Source organism: Candoia aspera, chromosome 17 (assembly GCF_035149785.1).
Source record: "Candoia aspera isolate rCanAsp1 chromosome 17, rCanAsp1.hap2, whole genome shotgun sequence".
Classification (NCBI taxonomy): domain Eukaryota; kingdom Metazoa; phylum Chordata; class Lepidosauria; order Squamata; family Boidae; genus Candoia; species Candoia aspera.
Window position 1 is genome coordinate 10,750,744 of NC_086169.1, and position 16,237 is coordinate 10,766,980.

Genomic DNA, 16,237 nt, shown 5'->3' on the forward strand with positions numbered 1-16,237 from the left:
TGATTACTGCTTTTATTATTGTTCCAAGCCGTACCCCACCTTTCTGCCCCAAAAAGGAACTTCACGGCAGCCTTTCCGAGCAGGCCAAAGCAGCCGATTCCAACCGGGGAGTGACCTTCTCATTGGCCAGAAAAGGACTCTCTTGGCACCTTCCCTGCAGGCAGGCAGGATCTGGCAGCCTTTTTTCTCATTCCAGCCAGTACAGGTAGGCCTCAACTTATGGCCATTCATTTAGCAACCATTCGAAGTTACGATGGTGCTGAAAAGTGACTTATGACCAGTCCTTGCACTTATGACCATTGCAGCATCCCCGCAGTCACATGACCAAAATTCAGGACCATGGCAACCCACATGTATTTATGACAGTCGCAGCATCCCGGGGTCACGTGATCACCCTTTGCGACCTTCCCAGCCGGCTTCCGACAAGCAGAGTCAGTGGGGGAAGCCGGATTCCCTTAACAACTGCAGGAAAAAGGTCGTAAAATCGGGTGTGACTCACTTAACAACCGCCTTGCTTAGCAATGGGAGATCCTGTCTCAACTGTGGTTATAAGTTGAGGACTACCTGTAGGCGGATAAGAGGATGGCACATCCATTTATGTGAAGGAATTGATGGTGCTCAGGAGATCATTGGGGGTGTTGAAGTCCATACATCTTCGAGTTGCCATGCTGGAGAAACATGGCTCTGGAAAGGGTTCTAGGAAGATGGCATCAGCCAGCGGCCCCGAGCTGATGTGAGTTTACCCCCCTCCCTGAGAAATCAGTTTGGGAAGGGGGGCCAGGCTGGGCAGCAGATTAAGGGAAGGGGGGAGGGAGGGAGAGTGAGGTAGGAAGGAAGGAAGGAGAGGGAGGGAGAAATAGGGAGGGGGGAAGGGGAAAAGGAAAGGGCAGGAGGGAGAAATAGGGAAGGAAGGAAGGAGAGAGAGGGAGGGAGGGATGGAAGGAAGGGGAGGGAGGGATGGAAGGAAGGGGAGGGAGGAATAGGGAGGGAAGGAGGGAAGGAAGGAAGGAGAGAGAGGGAGGGAGAGATAAGGAGGGAGGGCAGGAAGGAAGGGGAAGGAGAAATAGGGAGGGAGGGAGAAATAAGTACAGAAGGAAGGAAGGGGAGGGACGGAGGGAAGGAGGGAGAAATAGGGAAGGAAGGAAGGAAGGAGAGGGAGGGAGGGACAGAGGGAGGGAGAAATAGGGAAGGAAGGAAGGAGGGAGGGAGGGAGGGAAGGTATAGGGAGGGAAGGAAGGAAGGAACAGGGCGGGCGGGCGCCGGAGCCTGGGGGGCTTGTGCGCAAAGCCGGCGCTGGAGGGCCGGTGCGGTCCGGAAGGGCAACCTGGCAGCGAGACGCGCCGCGCGGCGCCGCCGGCCGCCCCTCTGCTCGCCGGGAGCCTTCGCCTATCGGATCGCATCGCATCGCATCGGCGGCTGGGATCGCCGCAGCCGGAAGGGGCAGGCCCGGGAAGGCGGCCGAGCGGGTGGGGACGGGCGCGGAGAGCCTCGGCCGGGCGGGGGTGCCGGCCTGCCCGCCCGCCTGCCGCCCGCACGTCGCGGTTGGGGGGCGGCCTCCGGCTCCGCCCCTCCGCTCTCAGTGAAGCGCGCTCAATGGAGCCCGGGCCGCCGCTGGATTGGCCGCTTGGAGGCCGCCCCGCCCCTCCCGCCCGCTTCTCAGTGGCTCGGCCCCCCTCGGGCCGAAGAGCGGCCGGCGGGGGAGCAACGCTGGCTGGGGAGTTCTGGGAGTTGGAGTCCACGCATCTTAAAGTTGCCGAGGCTGGGAAACACCGGTCTTTGCATTTGCCACACCTTGTGTGCCCCCCTCCCCGCCAAAGGGTGGATAAAGCCCACCGCAACCTGCAGGAACAGAGCAACATGTAAGGCCTTGGGCAGGGGGTTGGACTAGAAGACCTCTGAGGTCCCTTCCAACCCTACGGTTGTAGGATTCTATGATCTAAAGCAGGGTTCCTCAACCTTGGCAACTCTAAGCTGTGCGGACGTCAACTCCCAGAATTCCTGGCTGGGGAATTCTGGGAGCTGAAGCCCGCACAGCCTAGAGTTGCCAAGATTGAGGAACCCTGATCCAAAGCAAAAACTGTCAGGAGAAGAGAAAAGCTGCTTTGTTATTCACAGTGCACCTTTGTGGCTGGCAGGCCACTTCATCGTCTGTGAGAATGGATGGCACAGTAAATCTGAGTGTTTAGCGTATTGCAAGGTCCTTGTTTTTGTTGCACCCACCTAAAACGGGACGACCACTCTGGCCAGGCTGTCGTCATCAGGACCAGCAGGCCCTGTACACCCAGCCACCTCGTGGGACGTGTCTTCCAAGGAATTTACCCTGAGCAAATATCAGACCTCGAGATTAGCGCTCAGGCATTTTTTACCTGGAAAAACATTTTGTGGCTGAAAAAGATGACTAATGGTGGTAGAAACGTGGGAGAGGCTTGCAAATGAATACCGATGGAACAGGAAACACAAACGGTTTCTCCATGGTGTAGAATTCTCCAGTTCTGGGAACAAGTACAAAAGGCCTGCAGGAGGCATCAGGTGAGGGGGCTGAATCCCAACACGTGTCCTAATTCAAGCACAAAAAGGATATTTCTTTCTGGGTGGTATGTCTTTTTGTGTGGATGTGATTGATTTCTAGCGGGATACTAAACCCATGCCAGAAAAACATCTGGCAGAATGGAGACACCACTTTATTTATTTATTATTGAAACAAAGCGCTGCCACTTATTGCAACCCTCAATGCAGCTTGCAAAAACAAAAATACGGGGTAGAAAACAAGAATAGGATTGCTGCAACGAAGGCGTGCATCCCATAACCCGGGATCCACCTGGGAGAAGGCCCTTTCCCATTTACCTGACAGTCAAGCTTCAGGGAACGGGCGCATCTTCAGAAGGGCCTCTCCTGAAGGCAGGTTCAGAAGAGGACAGGCGGTTCCTTGAGGGCTTTAAAGGTAGGCATGAACCATTTGAATTGTGCCTGGTAGCCATTGGCAGCCAGTGCAGACCTTTTCAGACAGGCCTTATGCGATCCTGGCAGCCGGCATCAGCAGTGTGGCTGCTGAATTTTGCATCAGCTGCAATTTCTGGATGCATTTCAAGGTACCTTTCAAATAGGGCAGGTTGCAGTAGTGGAAACGGGTTGTAAACAAAGCTTTTTACCTTGCCTTGGAATTAGCTAGGAGGGAGCAGTGGAGCGGAGGCCAACTGGTGACCTCCTCCAGCAGCTTCATGTGGATGTTAAGCAGCACCAGGACGAGATAGAACCCCGAGGGACCCCCTCCCTCCTGCAATCCTTCCAGTCAAGTACACCTTGACTGGAAGGATTGCGAGACCCAGCCGCATCAGACAGCCCAGCAGGAAACCGTTCCTCAACCCTGGCAACTTGAAGACATGTGGACTTCAACTCCCAGAATTGAGAGAAGCTGGCTGGGGAATTCTGGGAGTTGAAGTCCACACGTCTCCAAGTTGCCAGGGTTGAGGAACACTGGTCTATGGTATCAAAAGGCACTGAGGAGTTGAGGAGAACTAACAAGGTTGCACTTCTGCATCTGGTTTCTGGCATGAGCCACCCACCAAGACCACCAAAGCAGCCTCAATTCCATAATAATAATAATATTCTGGGTGGAACCCTGACTGAAGGGGGTCGTGGAATCCCAGAGTTCTAATGCTGAAGCTGACCGGCTTTGCAGGGCACAATGAAAACTGCTCCCAGTATGTCTCTGACGGCTCTGACTGTGCTCCGCTTATACCTACAGGAGAGGCTGCGTAGAAAGGAAATGCGCCCCTGGCTTGTTGGTGCGGACGCAACGGAAGCAGAGAAGTAAGCCCTCCCTGCTGTAGGAGTCCAAATGGGCCTGAAAGAGGGTCCCGGTCTTGCTCTGCCGGGGGGGCCTTCCATTAGACCAAGAGGGATCTTCCTGTGATCCTGGGGTTGCACCAAGCAAATCTCCAGCTCGAGCCAAACAGAATATTAAATGCAACGTGAGCCTTCTGCAGGCGCGGGAGGTCCATGGTGACCATGATGAATGCGCAATCCCGAGCTGCTCCTGACTTGATCTTCCCTAGGAAAGTCCACCCAGAGCCTCAGAAGGGATGGGTGGTTCACCGGTGGTATCCCAGCACAGTCCTGGCCCCCCCAAGACCAGACCAGACGTAGCCGCAAAGCTCAACATTGGCCAACTGTGGATGGATCTCCTGGTCAGTGGGATGGACTTGCTGTGGACCACAGCCAGGCCACCTCCCTGCCCTCCAGCCTGGCCAGCTGGGTCACAGGGTCTGCCAAGGGCTCTCCCCTCAGCCAAGTGTCAGCGCTTACATTCAGGATTAAATCCTGCCTGATAGATGTTTTGTTATCCACTGACCTGCCAGTAAAAATCCAGGACATCCCCTCTTAGCTGTTACAAACAAAGTGGAAGAAACATAAACAGGCTATGGTTTAGCAATGACCCTCCATAAACGGTCACCAAATTTTAATTGCGAAAGGGGGAGATAATGAAACCTATAGCTGGAGAGTCGTCATTTGAACTGTATTTAATTGTAATTAAATTTAAACCTTGATGAAATCAAATGTAGGTGTACTGCTGCTTTGGCAAGGTGTGCGAATCAGGCTTGGGGATACATCTGTGTAAAAGTGACATGTTCAGAGATGTTAGCCTCTGTGGTTCTGCCCTGATGTGTTAGGGCAGTGTTGCTCAACCTTGGCAACTCTAAGATGCGTGGACTTGGCTGGGGAATTCTGGGAGTTGAAGTCCAGGCACCTTAAAGTTGCCAAGGTTAAGAAACACTGTGTTAGGGTGTTGTGTGTGAAGTGCCTTTAGCAGCATTTCCAGGAAGTCCAGGGTCCAGGAAGCGGGCCTTCTCCGCAGTAGCTCCCGCCCTGTGGAACATGCTGCCCCCGGAGGTGAGATTGGCCCCATCGCTCCTGGCCTTCCGGCGGAGTCTGAAGACCTGGCTCTGCCGCCTCGCTTGGGGCGGAGAGGGGAATAGAGCTACACGGGGATGGTTGCTATAGACCACTCCTCCCACACTTGGACTGTTTTAGATTCTTTCGCTACTTGGACGTTTTATCTTTACCTTTATTTATATTGTTATTATTGTAATTTTATACTGTATATTTTGTGATTGTTGTTTTAATTGATTATTGTAAACCGCCCAGAATCCCCCGATGGGAGGAGATGGGCGGGGACAAATTGGATAAATAAATAAATAAAATAAATAAATTTTACAGCCTGCCCCAAGGTGAAGAAGGGATCCTGATCCTTCTTGAAAATGGGGGCTGTTACAGCCTCTTCTAATCTCCCACTCAGAATATGAAACTAAGATGACCGGTTGACCCCCATCAACAATGTGCTATCAGCTGGGATTTACAGACACGGTGTCTCTGAAGGAGGAAGCTCCCCTGAGCAGTCCTGCTGAGAAGCTGCAGAGGGCCCTCTCTTCTTCCATGGTGCACATTCCTTTCTTCAGGCCTTCTGCGCAGCTGCCCTCATCTCCTTGCCGTCCTTTGCTCTACTGTCCCCCTTTTCTCTGAGAGCTCCAAGTGACTTACAGTCGGGAATTCTCTAATGCCATCCCCACCAGACTCCTGTGAGGTAGGTTCGGCTGAGCGCGAGGGACAGCCCTCCAAGCACCGGGCTATGCTCATTCTCCACCCAGCTGCTCAGCTCAACAGCTGGATACTGAAGGGTCTCCTTCCCTGGCAGGTGAAAGCCCTCACCTTCACATCCTGATGCTGGCTGGGCCGATGGAGATGGAAATCCAGTGCGTGAAGGTGGCTCCGGGTTGGTCTAAGGCCACACTTCCGGTGTGCTGGAAGAAATAATCTGACGCGTAAAAGAAGCCGTGTGCTTAAAGTTCCTACAGAAGAGGCTGCTGGTTGTGTCTCTGCGTGTGCTGGATGGGCCGGGTGCTTGGAAATGTTGATTATTTTGTTTTGCCTTACGGCATCGGAGCCATATGGAATGGCTCCCCTTGTACTTCTCTTCCCTCCCGAGACTTGTAGTTGATTTTGGCCACCCCAGGTTCACCTGGCTTCCTTTGACACTGAAGGGCCTTTTGGGTTCATGGTTCTCATCTTTTTTTAAAATTTCTACCAATCTCATCAAGCCTCCTTAACACCCCACTCCACTCTCCCTTCCTTGCCGCTGAAGGCCTCAAGGAACAGGAAGCACGGTGTGATATGTTTGCACAACGTATTGGCGTAGCTCAGAGGCGATGACAAGTTGTTTGGCCAAGGAGGTTGCCATAACCACACACCAGAATCCACTGAACGTCCCTGGAGGGTTGTCTCCTCTGGCCCACCACGGCCGGGTGAACATTCAGCCTTGCTTAGAGCCAGGCGAAGGTTTGGACTAGGACTGGCACTACAGTGTCATTGTTATACCCAGCTCAGTATTGTTGTTTAATGATGTTTTAAATCCAGTGTACATCAGCTTGCATAATTTGGATTATGTAGTCCTGTAAATTGAATAAATAAATACATGGTCACAAACTCTAGGAGTTTTAGCTCCAGCGTGGGGAGGTAAAAGTTACTGGTTGTCCTCCAGTCCTGAAGACCAAGCCAGACCTGCAACTCCCAGTTCTCCTCATAAAGGTTTCTTTGCAAGGGTCTCACCTGAAGCTGAAGGTTGCTCTTCCCTTCCAGGAGACCCAGGTTTTCTGTTCTGAAAAAACAAAACAAAAGAAAAAGGCTCATGTAAAAGCCAAAAGAAATGCCCTTGAAACACGCACTGGGCAGATGCTTCCCTCTGGAGCATCAAGGTGCAAAATTCCAGGCTTGCAGTCCAGATTTTCCTCCACGTGGAGGCTTGATTTAGATGAGCCTGCTGTGCTGGATCAGGCCAAGGGTGCCTAGTCCCGCATTTTGTTTCACTGTAGTTATCCAGAGGCCTCTGAGGTGCCCAGAGCCGCAACTAAGGGGGGGCGCCAAAATGACAAAATATATTTGAATACTGAATGTTTCCTGGCACTTATAATTTATAATCCCCACAATAAAACTTGCTAACACCTCCCTCACCAACCCATGGGGGGGTGCCCCGGGTGACACAGACCCTAATTGCGGGCCTAGAGAATAGCCATGCACCAGGGCTCCCTCGCCCTCCCGGGCTGCCTCAGCTAGAGGGGAGGCATGGTGGGGTCTGCCAGGGCAGGGCAGGGCAGGGCAGGGGCATCGGACCTCCACCAGCAGTGGGGAGAGGTCCCTCTTCCAGGAGTTTCAGTACTTTGGCAAGACAACGGGGTACCCAAGGCCCCCCCAGAGCCAAGTGCTTTGTTGCTCCCACACAGGAGCCCCATCTGACAGCAACCCCAGCTCTTACCGCCCAGCGGTCACTGGGGCTTAAGTGGCCAAATTAAAATGGCCAGTTGCAGGGCTGCCGGGGATGGTGGTCAGTTAAGTCAAGATGGTGGCTGCAACGGTGCGATGGAATCCCTTGTCATTGATACAAGTTGCACATTAAAAACAAAAAAGGTGGAGCTTCAATTGCACCATCACAGACAACATTTTGACTTCTTGGACCAGATCCTGCAGATAACCCTGGGCCAAAATTTGTTTCTTTATTCAACACATTTACCACAATGCCCTTTGTTTTCTTCATTTTTGACCCACAAAACTTTTGCATCAATGTTTGAAAAGGGCTGGGGCCTTCAGCCTGAAAATCAGGCTTCAAGATGGTCGAGTGGAAGGACCTCTGACCCAGTGCACAGCAGGATGCCTTAACCCAGACAAGGACCCCTCTTTTACTCAGTAAAGTAGGTTTAAGAAGGTGTAGCTGAAGCCAAAAATGGCTGTTTCTACCACTCCCTGATTCCCAAATTTACCAGCTGCATTTTAGCCTCAGGGGTTGTGCAAATGAAACGCCTCTGTTTAGTTTGTGGATTGCTGATTGTTCAAAACCAGAAAATCTGGCTAATCCCTTAGATTACAATTCGGTTAACCATGGATAAATAGGTTTTATTTATCCTGGTTAACCTAACACAGCCAATAAATTGCATTTTAAACTGGATACCCCCCCAAAGTTGAATTAAGAACATCCGATTCTTAGTTGGTGTCTCTGTTGCTTTCTGGGAGAAATATCCACCCACTAATGCAGCGTTTCTCAGGCTTGGGAACTTTAAGAGGTGTGATTTCAACTCCCAGAATTCCCCAGCCAGCAAGGGGAATTCTGGGAGTTGAAGTGCACGCCTCTTAAAGTTCCCAAGCCTGAGAAACACTGCACTAATGGGATAAACTGAACAAACAGCTTTATCTGCATGCATCATCAACCAACAACCTCCCAAAACGGGGAGGGGGGGCGGTTTAAACTCCCCAGAGCAGCCTGCTAACCTCGACAGGGCCATTTTTGAGAAAAGGCATCACAAAGGCTGATCTCATCCGGGGATTAGGGGATCAAGACTTCTGATCAGCCTTGAGAAGCTCAGCCAGCTTATCCTTGCAAGAAGATCTGGGTCATGCCCAACTAATCTTTACTGCCTCTTTCCTCCACCCCACCACCTGGATCTCTGGCTTCTGCTGAAATGGAGGGAAGCCCACCAAGGCCTGTCATTCAGGCAAGGCTCGAGCGGGCTGGTTAGTCCGTGATCCAGGGCGTTTTGAGAAGCCCACCCTTGTCATGGCAGATATGGCCAAACCATCATGCTATTTCTGCGGACCCTGCTTGTCCTCGGAGCAAACAACTGCAGTTTATTCACCCAGATTTTAAAAAATAATCTGTTGGCAGTGGTAGGGAATAACGCCTTGCTACGCCTTTCACTCCCGACTACTCAACGATCTCCAATTTATTTCTTTTTAATCCATAAACAGAGCGCTGGAAGCCTTCTTCAGGGCAGGCAGGCAGGCAGGCAAAGTTTCTTTCCTCCCCGCCCACGCCGCTTTCCCTGAACAGTAAACCATAAAACCAACGGGCCGGGAGGAGGGGGAGGCAGAGGGAAGAGCGGGCGCTGGGAACTTGGCGGCGGAGACAATGGAAGCGCCGGAGGGAGGCGCGCGGAGCCTTGGGAACAGCCGCGCCGAGTCCGCAGGTTCGAATCCTCCCCGTTCACACGCCGGGAGCGGCGGCGGCGGCGGCGGCAGCAGCAGCAGCGGAGGGGGGCGCCGCGGGGCCGTTGCACCGGATCTGCACCCCTCCCGAGCCGAGGAGCCCGGCTTGGCCGGGGCCCTTTCTTCCTTTCGGACGGCTGGATCGGAATTTCCCCCCTGCGCTTCCTTTCTGCCATTGCATGGAAAGCGGAAGGAGCCGCCCGACAGGGAGGACCGCGGCGTCTGCGGGCGGCTGGGGCGCGGGCCAGGCGGGGACAAAAGCCGGCGACGCGGGGACGGGAGCGCCTCGGGCACGACGGACCCTCCGGGGCGGCCGCCGCCGCCGCCGCCCTCAGCCCCGACGGTAATGCGGCGCGGCGCCCCCGCCTTTTGTTCGTGCCCCCCCAGCGGATGCGGCCCCCCGCGCCCCCCTGCAACCGTCCCTCGGCGGGGGCCGGCCGGGCGCGTTGCAACGTCGCGCGGGCCGGGTCGCCTGCAGCTTCGGGGGGGCGCCGGGGGGCGGCCCGGGGGTGCCCGGGGAGGGGGGCGCGGGCGCGGAGACGGCCCCCTTGGCTCGGCGCCTGGCCGCGGTGGTGCGCCGGGGCCGCTCGGCCGGGCCGGGCGGGGCGCCTCGGGAGGCCGCGAGGGCCGGCAGGGCTCCCGGGGGGCGAGAGCGGCGGGGCCCGGGGGAATCGGCGCCCCCCCCCCGCTGTCCCTGCCGGGCTGGACGTGGCCCGGCGGGCGAGCCCCTGGCCGGGCTGCGCCTGGGGCGTCCTCCGGCGGCCTCGAGCGTGGCGGAGAGGGGGCTCTGCGCAGGAGCCGGGCGAGTCCGGCGTGCGCGCCCGCGGTTGGCGCCCCCGGCTCGCCCGCCCACCCGCCCGCCCGCCCGCGCTGCCCAGGGAGACCCCGCGCCTCCCGGCCCCGTCCGAATCGGGGGCCGGCCTCGGCTCTGGGCGGGGCGCCCTCCCCTCCCCTCCCCTCCCCTCGCCCGGCCGAGAAGGGTGCCCGGAGAAGGGCAGCCGCGGCTCCTGGGGCGCTGGGCCTTTGCCCTCTGATCCCGGGGCTGCCTGCCCCGCCTGCCCCGCAGGGTGGCTTGCGCCCTCGGGACTAGACGGGCCGTTTCCTAAAGCAGCCGGGGCGGGGGCCTGCCCGCCTGGCGCCTGGCGCCGCCTCGGAAGGGCGCAGCTTCGGGCACGGCTCTGCTGCTGCACGTGTGAATCCGCCGCCGCTCCAGCCTCGGTGGGACTCGCGTGTCGGAACCGCCCTCGGTTGGCATCTCTCGGGGCCGTGCGCGGCGCCCTGCGGCCGAAGGCCCCTTCGCGTGCGTGGCGCCGCCGCTGGCGCTCCTGCGGGCCCCCGCGTGCAGCCCCAGCGGTTGGCTCGAGCCGCGCCGCCCGGGCAGCCCGGCTCCCGCCCCGCGCCCGGCTGCGAACGGGGCTTCGGCGGCCCAAATGGCCGGGGTCGCGCCGAGCCAGAGCGGCCCGAGCTCGGGTGCTGAACGCCCGGAAAGGGGGCTGAGCTGAGCCTCGTTTTCCCCGCTTCGGTCGGGGGGATCAGCGGGCCGCCGCCCTCCGTTGTGCATTTTTTCCGGGGGGGTGGGTCCCGGCGAGCGAGCGGCGGACATGGTCGCCAAGGCCCGCCTTGCAGGGCAGAAACCGGGGGATGCGAAAGCGTTTTGCCAGGCGGCTCGGCGGCTCGGAATGGGAGAGGAGTTCGTGGCTCAGGCGAGCTGGGGACCCCCCTGTGGTCTTAGCAGGTTGTGAACGTGCGTGGGCCCAGCCGGAGGCACTTTGTGGGAGAGGAACCCTGAATCTGGGCCTGATCTCTGCCCACTCTCTGCCCTGGCCATGGTGAAGAGAAGGCGGCAGGGTGTGTGTGTGTGCGCCAGTGGGGGAGCTTTACTCTCCAAGGGGCTTGGAGTGAGGATCGTGGCACGCAGACGTGGCTGCTTGTGGGGAGTCTCGGGCTGGGTTCCTACAACCCCCGTCAGCCCAAACCCATAAACGATATTCTGGCTCAGTGCAAACTATGAATGCAGGGTGCAGCCTGGTTCCGATGGATAAGCCACGGCTTGTTGAATGAATCCCGGGGTCTGGGTTCACCAGCATTTAAGCCATAAATGATGCAACCCAGGATGGCTGGGTTCAGTATATAGCTTGGGGGGTGGGGGGCAAACCTGACCCACCCTTATCGGATCTACTTGGGGTGGGAGGACCTGAGTTGAATGCTCTTTTTCTCTCTGCAAAGCCCACACCAGCCTTTCTGCCCGGGGCTGGCTGGCTCCGCTTGGAAAGGGCGCCTTCCCACCCCCTCCCCAAGAATTGTGACGTGCATTCAGCCAGGGTCCCGCTTGTGATCTGGAATCCAGAGGGTCTTCTGGCTGCGGCCCGTGGCTTGGTGAGATGGATGATGGGTCTTGGTGGGAAGCCTGCAGAGCGATGATGGTGTTGGGGGTGTAACTGCGTCCATCGCTCTGGAGGGTGGGCGTAAGGCCTTTCCTTGAAGGGTTTGGTCTTTTTCTCCCTAGTTGGGTGATCCAGAGATTACCAGGGTCCGATGAGGCTCTCCCTATTGGAAGGGGGGGAGGGGGGCTGCAGATGACCAGGGAGGGGGGCGTGGCAGCAGATCCCTCCTGCTTAGCAAACGGCTCTGTGTTTTTGTCTCTGAAATGGAGATAATGGTTGTCTGGAAGCATGGAATCTGGCCTGTGTTGGGGAGGGGTGAGAAACCTCCCTTTCTGGGGTGGCCGGCACCTTCTGGGATGCACAAAGTGGCATCTTCCGTGCTGATTGGCGCAAATTCCCCCTTTTTGAATTGCAACACGTTGGTCGGGTTGCAAAGATTAAGGGCTTAATTTTTATTTAAGTGGAAACATTTGTGGACTGGAGTCCATTTTGTGAACCCTGCCTCTTGTCCTGTTCCCTGCAGGCTGGAGCCTCAGCCAGATCTTTCAGGTGGGAGTCAGGCCACAAGTCATGATTTGCTTCACTCCGGTGTATTGAATAAACCATAGTTGGCTAGGTTCAGGCAGCCAGCTAAGCTAAAATTAACAAACCACATTTTGGCTTAGCGCAATGTGCAAACCAGACCTTAGTCTTCAACATGTAATATGTGTTTCTGCTTTGGAAAATGCATGCAGCTATTCCGTTAAAACTGACCACAAATGTGAGATGATTTTCCTTTTTGTTTTCATGGAGGTGAAGGTTCAGAAACGGGGCTTTGCAAGTGTTGCTGCGCTCTGCTGGGGCTGAGTGCTGGGAGCAATTATTTAATATAGAGTTTCTTATGCTTTAAAAGATACTTAACTGGCTTTTCATTGTTGAAAAAATGTCAGGGTTGGGGGTGGGATGTTGGGAAAGCATCCATTCATGAACTGTGGGAAGGCTGCTGGGATCAACAAAGCCTGCATTTCTGAGTTAGGCCTCTTTGCAAGGAACAGTGAGAATATGCAGAACGGGGTTCCTCTGAGGTGGCTGGTTGCTTAGGAAGGAAGGTGCTGGGTCCAAGCGTGCCAGGGCCAGGCTTCCGGGAGCAGCTTTGGAGGCAGGAGAATGAAAAGCCTTGCACACTGGGCCCCTTGGGGTGGGTCGCCTCAATTCCCTGCATTTTCCACCCTGGTTCTGCTGGCCCTTGAAGTCCATAGTCTGGAGGGCTCCCGGATTGGAAGGGAGCAGGCCTAGATCCTAATCGTAGCAGGAGGCGGGAAGGACAACCTGACCTTACAGCAAAGGCTTCTCAGTTGGACTACTTGGATTAAGTGGAGCAAGATTCTAGAACTGCGTTTCTCAACCTCAGCAACTTTAAGATGGGTGGGCTTCAACTCCCAGAATTCCCCAGCCAGCCACGCGTCCACCCTTTTCTGACACATTCACCATGCTGGCTAGGGAATTCTGGGAGTTGAAATCCACCCATCTTAAAGTAGCTGAGGTTGAGAAACACTGGGCTAGAAGGAGCTGGCTCATCCCATACGGAAGACCCTTCTCCGTGATCCTCCACGTAATTTTAGTGGTGGAGAGTGTGCCAGAAAAGGGCGGACTCTCCATTATAGTCTCGCTCCAGTGATTTCTAAACAGGCAGGCCTGGATAATCTAAAACAACGAAGCAATGACATCGGAACTGACCGAGGTATGGATGGAAGACTATCAGGAAATTCCAGGACAATCAAAGTTAGAGAAAAAAAAAACGAAGAAGGCACTGGAGGACTAGGTTGATACTGCTGCCAAGAAAATGCCCAGGACGAATGTATCCCTGAGGTGATCAGGAATCCAGCCCCATTTGAGGGGGACTTTACCATCTGTATTAGTTCAGCCTTCGTTAGTCTGGAGCTCCCAGATGGTGTTGGACCGTTCTTGGCTCTGCCAGCTGGGGGTGATGAGTTCATAGAGGGCTTGGTGACACTGAGTGGGCATGGTGGTGCTGGGGCTCTGCAGGAGCTCGGTTTTTTGCTCTCCTTGGGCACTTGGGAGGCCCCCCAACAATATCTTGGCTCCCAGTTGCTGGAGGCGACCATGGCTTGATGGAGGTGAAGGCACCATATTGCACAAAGCTGGCAGATGCTACTGGGGTGTCACACAAAAACCAAGGGGAGCTTTAATTGCACCGTCAAAGCCACCATCTTGACTACACCCTGCAGGCACTCCTGCAGCCTGGGTTTCATCTCAGTTGCCCACCAGCTAGACCACTCCCTTCCCCTGTGGTAATAAATGGGCATCTAATGTGGTAGAGTGGCCCTCACTTGCCATGGTGGGAGCCTGGTGTCCTCTAGATGTGATGAGGCTACAATTCCCAGAATCCTCAGCCTTGATTCAAGGAATTCTGGGAGTTGTAGTCTCCGCATCTGGAGGGGCCAGGTTGGAGAAGATGGTTTTCTGCGTATTTTCTGCACAACTTTCTTACAATAACTGTGTTGCAATCATAGCCACTGACACGTTAATTATGGCTACATTTGTTTGCTGGGATAAGCTGTGGTTGGGTCAGAGCCCACCTAGACCGTTGTGTCAAGTTCTGGGCTCCGTCTTTTAGGAATGACATTGCAGAGTTGAGCATGTCCAAAGGGGAGCAACCAAGATGATTCAGGACCTGGAAGGAAGAAAATTGGGGGATGTTTTGCCTGCAGAAGAAAAAGCTGTGGGGACACAGGTTAGCTGGCTTCAAATATGGGAAGGGTTCATGTAGAAGATAGGGCAGAATTGCTCAGAGTGGTTCCTGAAGAACGATGGGTGTAAATTACGAGGAAGCAGATTTTGATTGGACATCAGGAAAAATTTCCTAAGGCAAGAGATGTTCAAAATTGGAGCAGACATGCTTTGGGAAATGGTGGACTCCCCTTGGTTGGAGGAATTTTAATTATAGTGATGCTTAATTATGGTGATCCATAATCTTGCTGTACTGTGACATGCCATGTAATTAGAGCTTCGTTTAAATACTGTTAATAGATAAAGAGATTCTGGTTAAACAAACAATATCCGAAATAATGTTTTGTGCCATGTCTTTATTGAAATTGTTCCACTAGTACTCAGTGTCTTCGTTGGCCAAAGTACGGGAAGCCCAGGGCTACCTGGTGCTCTTAAGGGGGTAAATTGGATCATTTGTCAGCGGGACGACAATCAGATATAGGTTTGAGGGACCTTCCCTATAAAAAAACCCTCACACGTTGGTTGCTGTTCGTCAAGTTTGTGGAAGTAAATGGTGCCCCAATCAAAAGAGAGCTCTGCAGACCTCAGGAAAAGGTTGCCGGTGCGCATGAGGCTGGAAGGGGCTACAAACCATTGCCAGGGACAGCCTCCACTGAACACCATCGTTACTCTTCCCACCAACGGTCGCCCAGTGGAACCATCGCAAGAACAAGGCATGTGATACGCCGGAGATCTCGAAGCACGCCACAGTGATGGCAGAAGATCTGCAGACCAGTCTTGCACTGTCTAATTTCAGGGTCCATGAGTCCAGCATGAGGAGAAGACTGGTGCCCATGGGAGGACGTCAAGGAGGAAAGTCTTCTAGTCCAGGAAGCACACTGCTTCCATCTCAAGCTTGCCGGAGAACACCGGGATGATCCAGCAGCTGTTGGAGCCATGAGGGATGAGCCAACTTTGAACTTTGTGGCTTTAACGAGAAATGCTACGCTTGGAGAAAACCAACGTGCATTCGTCCCAACAGAAGAAGTGCTCCTTCCAGCCGTGAAGCAGGCAGCGGGAACATCCTAATCTGGGGTTGCTTTGCAGCCTCAGAACCTGGATGGCCCCCATCCTTGAGGAACAGTGGATTCTGGATTGTACAGGCAGGTTTCACAGGAGGATGTCTGGGTGTCTGTCCATGAGTTGAAACTTAGCATGACAACCTTCCTGAGCACACAAGCAAATTCACAACAGAAGGGTTGAAGCAAAGAAAATTTGCGCTTGGAAACGGCTGAGTTAAACTCCTGGTCTCAACCCAGCTGAAATGCTGGGGCCTGAGCTGAAGAGAGCGGCCTGTGCGAGGCGGGCGGCCCCCCAGTATCTGCTGAGCTGAAGCTGTTTCGTAAAGAGGAATGAGCCAAAACGTCTCCAGGTTGATGTGCAGGGTTGACCAACAAGTAGAGGAAAGCTGTGGTTGATGTCTTCCCTCCAAAAAGAGGTGGTGCCATCAGTTACTGGAAGTTCTCCATACTTCCCTTGACAAAGATGGTGAATCTTGGTTCAGTGCGTTCAGTAAAGGCGTGGCGCTGTACATTTGTTGTGTATTTGTTTAACCAGAATCCCTCTATCTATCAATAGGACTTGGACGAAACTGATCACGAAGCAGGTTGCAGAAGGTCACAGTTGATCGGGTTGCAGAGGCTCTAAAGGGTTTACAGACCTCCTCACGGAAGACGTGCAGGTGATTTCCAGAGGGGGACAAGTATCATGAGAAGAACCAGCACAGACTTGTGGTTCCTTTTTCTCTTCTGCAATTCTGATAGTTGACTGACAGACGTTTGTTTGCAGAACTCCAAGCACTGAATGAGAAACTTGGCTGTACTTACTTTTCAGTCACACGCTTTGCAATAAATATATGAGAGCTGATAGCCTCAGGTGACGCTTCCTTGACAGGGAGGGTTCACACAGTCCATATAACTTGGTTCCCGGATTAATCCATTTTCTGGGTTCACACAAGACGTTGAAATAAATTAACCAAACAAGTTTAGGTTTGCACAACATAGGAAGCGACAGAAAGCCTGACCAAATTAAAGCTAACCAAGTTTAGCGTGTTACGT

At 54.4% G+C, this 16,237-nt stretch overlaps 1 protein-coding gene across 2 annotated transcripts in view; it reads left to right on the top strand.

Moving 5' to 3' along the window:
• The first annotated feature begins 8,923 nt into the window (after nucleotides 1–8,923).
• Nucleotides 8,924–16,237, top strand: part of VANGL2 (VANGL planar cell polarity protein 2) — a 40,953-nt gene continuing 33,639 nt past the window's right edge. The window contains exon 1 of one of the 2 annotated variants that reach the window (XM_063316689.1): nucleotides 8,924–9,008. The gene's annotated coding sequence lies outside the window, so the exon portion shown is untranslated. Of the gene's footprint in view, nucleotides 9,009–9,083; nucleotides 9,371–16,237 lie in introns of those variants that run through there. The other variant, XM_063316688.1, reaches the window with a different exon arrangement.